Source organism: Diaphorina citri, unplaced genomic scaffold (genome assembly GCF_000475195.1).
Source record: "Diaphorina citri unplaced genomic scaffold, Diaci psyllid genome assembly version 1.1 scaffold613, whole genome shotgun sequence".
NCBI classification, from domain to species: Eukaryota; Metazoa; Arthropoda; class Insecta; order Hemiptera; family Psyllidae; genus Diaphorina; species Diaphorina citri.
In genome coordinates, this window is record NW_007378046.1 from 5,826 (window position 1) to 14,609 (window position 8,784).

General features: G+C 36.9%; 1 pseudogene; it reads right to left on the reverse strand.

Annotated features, from left to right (window-relative positions):
• Positions 1-1,182: 1,182 nt before the first annotated feature.
• On the reverse strand, positions 1,183-5,936 carry LOC103510539 (annotated as a pseudogene).
• Positions 5,937-8,784: the final 2,848 nt, after the last annotated feature.

Here is an 8,784-nt window from a genome sequence, read left to right on the forward strand (position 1 = left end):
GAACAATCGGAAAGCACATATCCTTCACACATTTAAAATTTCTGAGCAAAGTAAATTTTCGTTTACTTAGATGAATATTACACATTTGCGTGCGGAAAAACATATGGATAACAACTTAGATATCTAAAACAACAAAAAAAATACAACTAGCGACGGACTTTACTAAAGGTTCATATTTAAGGTACAGGTCGCCTACGTGTACCGATTAAGCGGCTGTCTTGAGAATACTGATTTCCTAACACCAACAAGGAATAACATAATAGGGGTAATTAACTTTCCGAGTATGAGTATGAATTATTAAATGATTCACTATATGTTCAGAGCCGAGTAAGATGTGTGGATAAATTGTGAAATAAGAGGGTTTAGGTATTATGAAAAATTATTCCTTATATAGGAAAAAAATTTTTACGGAGAAAGTGTATGTAAGGCTTGCGAGGTCAGACATTACAGGAATTACCCAGCCGAACGCATTAGTATTTATCACAACATCTCATATTATTCAGAATTATGTCCAATTGAAATATATCTGATAATAAAACAACTACTAACCAGACTCATTTTTTCACCGCACTTTAAGGTGCCTATTGGCGGATCAATCAAGACGAGCACACCCATATAGATTTTAACTAAAGTATCGCACGATTATATGAATTGTGGTAGTCCCATAAAATCCCCATACATTTCGAGTCACTAAAGCATTCTCTTCTTTTTGACCTCGAACTAAACAATTGAACCGAGAATTCATTGGTTAAGAACTTTTACAAGAATCGGCCCTAACTTACATTAAGGAGTTACGGTGTTCGAGACTCTTTAAATTTACTAAATAGCGAGCGAATTCCAACGCGAATATTTAAGACACGTGTTTTAGAAGCAAGAGAAGTCTCAGTCATACAGATGTTCGCATGTTTATGATGTGTACAGAATGCCAGTTGAATATGTCCTATGGGAACACAACTAATATATCCGTGTAATATTACTTACTGTAGAGTAACAACATGGTATATTAAGTTTAAAATATGAGATAAACACATATGACATGCATCTCAGGTAACGATAAGCTTCATTGGGTGTAGATAAACTAATACAGTTACCTTATTTGATTATCGGCGTAATGCTGTGAAACAAGGACTTAGAGCACCTTTAGAAATAGGCCCAACATTCCCATATCGATGATGCCTTCTTTCAATGCAGTACATAGTTCACGACATGAGATTTGTCCGCTGTATGGAAGATTTGTTGATCTCTAGAATGACAGAGCAAAACCAGAGAAGTAATGAAAAGTAACGATACTATATATAATGACGAGGAAATCTATAATTAACTATGTATGTAGGTATCAGACTAAGATAGAACACCTGAATCAGACGATTATGTTAGAAGTGTCAGATTATTATATCTGATCAACAATTTGTTTGAAGTGACTTCGTTAAGATACAATGACGGAGAAGTTACGGTTATAGATCTGACAACAACCGATGAGACTATAAACGGGTAATACGACTGAACCACTGCCGAGATGTAACGTCTGAGACGCAATTCTCTATAAATTCAAAAAGCTCTCCTGAGCTGGTCAATATTTGTAAAAGATAAATGAGTATCAAAATTCCATGACCTCAGCTGGACTCTGAACCGCAAGTCTCTAGACAGGCGACAATCGAAGTTGTAGATGTACAACTTGACTACTGAAAAATCAACTTCAGGATTTCACCCATAAGTCCAAACCGATAAGATAGTTATGGGCGTGCACCTCACAGAATAGCCCTCAGCAGGCCAGGCCCTGCCATCCATACCGAAATTGGCTCTAGTAGATCCTCCACTACTGTGTACAGAAGAGCTCTGAAAAAAGATAGGATTGGAGTTTTTAAGTAAAATCAGCATCTGAAATGGTTAGAGTACAGATACTAGAAAGAGTGGAACCTGGCCTGGCGCACTGCCGTTGCACTCAGATAAGTTACTAGGTGGCCATTCTATGCACGTAACATATGTAAGAGCTTGATCAATGAAATTTAACAGGAACAGCAATACATTTGTGACAATACTGCTGTACCTACAAACCCACAAATTTCAGTTATCCAGGTATATGGCTTGACATTTCCTCTTCGAAAAATCTGAAATCTTCTATGTCATGTACGACTATGTTATGTTTGTTTTATCTTTTCTCTTTCCATTATTTCCTACTATACCATCCTTTTTTCTCCTGAAGGTATTATGGTTCCTGTTTCCAACATTCTGTTTGCAATCACTCATATTCACTCTCTCCTCTCCCCGCATATATTTTTTCCATCCCCCCTGAAAATTCCTGAATAAATATTGAAACAAGTTAATACATTTTTCATTACAAAGGATAGCAAGCAAGTTCCGAGTTGGAAGGTCATTCGGTTTATATTTCGGTTTATATTTCTAATGCTCCATGTTAAAAGAAAAAGTAGTAAGTACGTTAATACATTTTTCATTACAAAGGATAGCAAGCAAGTTCCGAGTTTGGAAGGTCATTCGGTTTATTTCGGTTTTATATTTCTAATGCTCCATGTTAAAAAGAAAAAGAATAAGTACCTACCTAGATACCTGGGTGCCCAAGCTGTGCATGTAATCAGGGTGTCCACTGTGTATTCTCCAACTGTTTTTATTTAGCACATTGCACAACTAAAACATTTACAGGCGTTCACACAATTTCATTATTCTTCGGTTCTCATCTTTTCTACCCATGTCTTCCCTTTCTTTGAGAACAAACAATCTCAGAAAGTTCCTTACGGGGATCCAAAGGCCCAATGGAGCCCAAAAATGAATCGAAACGATAGGTAAAATGTGTTTATCAAATTCCATAATCAGAGAAACATTGAGAGTTTCGAGAGTCACTAAGAAACAATCAACACAATATGAAGGAAAACTCGGCGAGTTAAAATTGATACCTCACATCGTTCCTTCACTCAATTCCTTTTTTTTTCTTCTTATCCATCCTCACCTTTCTCCTCCATGGAACTGGGCGCTCTTCGGCTTCTTCACGGTGGATGTGGACCTCGTCCTTCTCCTCCTCTTCCCGCTATCCAGTAACTCTGCCACGTAGCTCGCCAACATACCCCCAGCCTGTCGCCCCATACTACGGGCCATGAGGGGAGGCAGGGTACCGAACGGGTTCTGGTTGTCCGTGAGACCGAGCGAATCGAAATCGACTGGAAATTTCCAATAATAAACAAATAAATAAATAAAATGGGCTCATTTATTAGATTTGTTTTCAACATAGAATGTTCTCAAGATGGTAAACAATATCTCAAGAACAAAACAGAGAATATTTCAAGATGATAAACAGGAGTTAAGAGCACTCAAATGGCGCTCTCGCTCAGGTGTAGAATCGTAGAACAATTTTATCGGCACTTAGGACGAAACAAAGAATTTTTTCAAAAAGTGCCCCTACGCCCCCTCGGGATTAAGGGACTTAAGTCACGGAGTCCTTGAAAACCCAATCGGGCCCTACATCTAATGAAACAAAATTCCTTTAAATATTTTGCAACTTTTTACTAAATTTCATTGTGTTGGACCTACTATTTGTATTTGGGAGTTATCGAGGAATGAACTAACAGACAAACAAACAGGAAAACTAAAGGAAAAAGGCGCGATGTGTTAAAGCGGCATTCACACTTTGGTCGGGCGATATCGATCGATGGTCGATATCGAAATGGAGAAACAAAAAAAGTTACCGCTGCCGCTGTTTACTTACCGGTAAACGGCAAACTGATGGACATGTTGGACAGGAACCCATCCGGTGGATATCTGACGAATGGAAGTGACAGTGAAGGAGTGATCGTCAGATGCGTGCCGGGTGGAAGAGCCAACCGTCCGTCATTTGTGATCCAGAGGAGACGTTTCTGTCGGGAGTGGGGGACGGAGGAGTGGGAGGGGGCGGAGGAGGGGAGGGAGGGAGATATCACAGACAGGATGAGGGCGAGGACATTGAGAAGTTTGGTCTGGTCCATCACAGAACTGAAACAGAGGTGAAATACAGGTGGATATTAGTAAACTAAAACAGTGGTGGAGAATTAGAGATCAGTATTGATCAGGGTTCACACTTGCGAGTATGTTGGAAAATTCTGACAATAATTATGTAAATTGGGCATGCTATAGTAAATCCGACAATTTAAAATCGGACAATTCATTTGGAAATTATAGCAAAAACAAAATAACTTTATTAAAAAAAGCCCTCACGGGATCTTTGAAGTCTAAAATTGAAAGAGGAATTTCCCTTTATAAGTTGAACAGCTTTACCAAATTTCATCTAGGTAAATCTGATAAGAGTTAACAAGGAACAAAAATTAAATTGTATTTTATTGATCATACAAATACAAAAAGGGTACAATGGTACATGGATCGCCGTCAATTAAGAAACAAGTTCGACGAATAATTTAAAAATTGAATTACACAAACAGATTTACAAGTTAAATGGATTAGAAAACTTTTTATTGGATACCTAGAAGTAGCTATGAATCAAAAGTAATATTCACATAGTGTGTGAACGTTAACCCAATAAGGAAGCCTCATCAGGAGCTATGAAGGTCCAATAAGGTCGTATTATCGAGTTAGCGAAATTATCCACTAAGTCATCACCTCATCAACTAGCTTGGAGCATTGAATATAGTCGGTGCCACTTAAATTGCTTAGAAAATTAGAAACACTGAAGGTCTCATTTACCTACATACTGTGGCAAAAAACAGGTTAGTCACTTTAGCCAGTACATACACGTTTATTATTAGCTTGTATATCTTTTCAGCTTTATTTTAGACGTCCAATAAAAATAGTTGTTGGGAATTCCAGCATTTTTTTACTTTATTCAGATCAGTTTTGAAGACAGGAAACTTGTTTCTGTAGCTGCCAGAAAACGTCAGCTTGGGAATTTTGCAGTCAACCCGTCTGTCCTATTCTCTGGAGTTTCAATTTAACTTTCGAAACTTTACACGCCGGTGTTTTTTACAGTTCTGAATGTTTTCTCTGGCTTTTTGCTGCTCCGACTAGGTCTTTTATCAGGGCCGTATCCAGGATTTTGCTCCAAATTTTCGAAGTCTAGCCTACAGTACAGGAGAAAAATTAAAGTCGAAGGTAGGGGGAGGGGTGGCCCTGTCTTTTAGACGTTAAATGGATGTAGAATGGTAGAGTGTAGACTTGTAGAGAATATTCGCCTATGGTACATACATGACATGAGAGCAATAGAACAAGCGTGCTAAATTGTGTCGGATAAAACATGCGATAAAGTTTTTGCTCTATGCAAATATTCACTCACACCTAGAGGAATAACGAAAGTTTACTTTGGATAATCTCTAGTTTTAAACTAGATAGTAATAGTACAGACTTACCAAGTCATCTATCAATGTATTCAAGTACCTATGTACCTATACCTTTAACTTCGTTCTTATTTCTCACTTTTGAAATGGGTCATTGTCCTAAAAACTTTGAAACAAAAAAATACGAAAATAATACAATAAAATAGCTAGGTAGGTACATAAGTTGTTGCTATCTTGTCAGGTATCAACAATATTGTCTAGTGCCTCTTCCGACCTGGAATGTATTTTCTCCCAAGTTTTGATTCCTGTATCTTTTATTTTGCTGAATACTGTTGCACATTGATTACCTACATGCATGCTCTAATATTCCAATGCAGTGTAAATGTAAAGTTGTTCCTTCGTATCCTCGTAATTACTCTCCCATGGTACAGACATGACACACGAGCAATAGAACAAGCGTGCTAAATTGTGTCGGATAAAACATGCGATAAAGTTTTTGCTCTATGCAAATATTCACACACACCTAGAGGAATAACGAAAGTTTACTTTGGATAATCTCTAGTTTTAAACTAGATAGTAATAGTACCGACTTACCAAGTCATCTGTCAATGTACAAAAGTATTACCTATACTTCGTTCCTATTTCTTACCTTTTGAAATGGGTCATTGTCCTAAAAACTTTGAAACAAAAAAATACGAAAATGATACCTGATAAAAATAGGTATAGGTACATAAAAAAATAGGTACATAAATTATCTTTTTTTGTTTTTCTTTCCAATCTTTGAACCCAGTTTATCGCCTTTTAGGGAATCTATTGTTCTCAATTTATCACACAGATGGTTTATTACTTTATTTACCAGGAAAATTTATTTAATAGCTTTAATTTGTGTGTTTACAGCTATAAAAAAGGTAAAAAAGGCAGTTTTCACCGTCAAGAAAGCGCGACCTCGTAAATAAAGCTGTATTCCTACCTTAATGTCCTTAATGAGCTATTACTTTTACTATCAAAGTTACTGACCTATCTATCTCTACTTGGAATGTTATAATCTCAAAAGTTCATCTTTTTATGAATGAATCAAGTCACGTGATCACACACATGTCTTGGAATCATAGGTATGTATAGGGTTAATGAACGAACACCTATAGCAAGTCTCAGAACCTTGACCTACTTAGATCAAGCTCTATCTCAACTGAACTAAGAAGAAGAAGAAGAAGAAGAAGAAGAAGAAGAAGAAGGAGGAGGAGGAGGAGGAAAAAAGTTGAGTAGTCATGTGCTTTGAAATGTTCGTAGGTACTCTATTTGTGCAATGGTGTGGAAGCTTTGAGAAATTGAATTATTGAATTGATGGGTTCTCAGAAGCTCATGTCTTTCAAACGAATTCATAGGCTTGTGAATCCAATTCTTATTGTTCTCAGAGTGAAAAAAAAAGTTGAGTAGTGATGTGCTTTGAAATGTTCGTACTCTATTTGTGCAATGGTGTGGAAGCTTTGAGAAATTGAATTGATGGGTTCTCAGAAGCTCATGTCTTTCAAACGAATTCATAGGCTTGTGAATCCAATTCTTATTGTTCTCAGAGTGAAAATGACACCTGTTTCGGAGTTATAGGTAAGTGTATTTTCAAGCCGTTAAACAATAAAACTTTGTTATGTTTGAAATAATCGTACATGTGTCTATTTTCTGACCAGACGTCAGCAATATTATGGCAGCAATAGGCAATAGGTACTATTTAGGAAGGGGGCCGAGGGAGCCCGCCCCTTTCTCGAGCTTAATTTTTCTCTTTTACTGTAGGCAAAACTCCAAAAATTTGTAAGTATTTATTTATGTGCTACACAACAAACAAGGCCATGTGTGAATGTACGTATTTGATGAAGGAACACTTACCTATATTTGTCAATGTGATTTCTCAATATTTAGCCTTAAGATACCATGTTTTACTTACAGTAAGTATATTACACGATGCGCATTTCGATCATTGGATCATCATCAGGTGGGTATGTCAATATTTCACGAAAACACTAACGAAAAACACGTAAATCGGTAACATTTAACACTAAAACACGGGAAATAAAATAAAAAGCTGGTAATTTGAACCATTGTCAAAGTCGACTGAATTTTACGGTTATTGTTTTTATTTTGAATGATATCATGTCGATCGATCAGCTGTTTTAAGGGGGACGTTGTAGGTTCTGTCTGGCGCGAAGTATTTCAAATGTTCGTTTATTTTGGAAGTCTGTAGCAACATTCAGGAAATTGTCCTGGCCTTCTTCTTTTATGTGTTGGAAGATATAATATTGTTCGTACACACTGGTTTTCGTTTTATCAGTACACGTTTTCAATATGGACATATGGTTTTGTATATCACCGTATGAGCAATTATCATTTTTTATGTGGCGTGCGACTGTGGAAGATGGATTTGTGTGAGCGGAATGTTGTGTATGCTCCTTATATCTTTCTTCAAAACTTCTGTTTGTAAGGCCGATGTATTTTTTAGGACAATGGTTGGGAGCAGGAGGTTTATCATTAGGTTGACATTGATATAGATACACTCCTGATTGTTTATATTTGTTCTGATTTTTATTCTGTTGTTGTCTACTAGTATTTAGATGTTTTCGTATGTTGTTATGTGTACGGAATGCCAGTGATATATTGTTTTTGGTGAAACATCTAGCTATCGTGTAATATACTTACTGTAAGTAAAACATGGTATCTTAAGGCTAAATATTGAGAAATCACATTGACTGATCTCAGGTACCATAAGCTTTGTACAAAACAATACAGTTACCTATATTTATTATGGCTACTGCTTTGAAACAATGACTTAGGACACTCTTTGAAATAGGGCCAACATTCCCCTGTCGAGCTGCCTGATTTGGATTTTTTTCCTCTTTTATAACAAGGTACTTACCATCGTGGGGACTTGTGCTTATTCTTAAGCGGGGAGAACCCTTTGAAAAAATGTCAGCTATCTAGGCTGGTTAGGGTTAGCTGTCCTCCTCCCTGTTTATAGTCCCACAACTCGACACTAGTCTACTGATCTCTTTTTAATGTCCCCTAGCCAGACTCCGTACGTAAGTAGTTGCTACTTATTTACCTATTGATTTTGCTTTGGTAACGTTGGACATGTAGGTTAAGTACTTATCTGCTTTCCTTCCTGTATCGTCTCCATAAGTGGCAAAGTTGTCTATTACAGGTAGGTGGTCTATCGACTCTATACATATACCAAAAGTTTTTTTTAAAAATAAGACTCACAACCGCTGCAGCGGTTGATCAACCAATCCACCAAATGACAAAATAAAAGTTTTTTTTACTAAACGCTTGATTGTGACTTTCCACCAAACTAAACGTTTAGCTCTTGAGATCCACCACCTCCTCGAGCTGGTTGATTCGATTGGTGACGCACTTTTTTTTGTGGTGACGCACTTTTTTGTTTATTTTCAAGTTTTCAACGAGTTTTATAAAAATATAAAGCTATAAAATTAAGGTTGGGCTAGTAAAAGATCCAAATTTTTTGAAA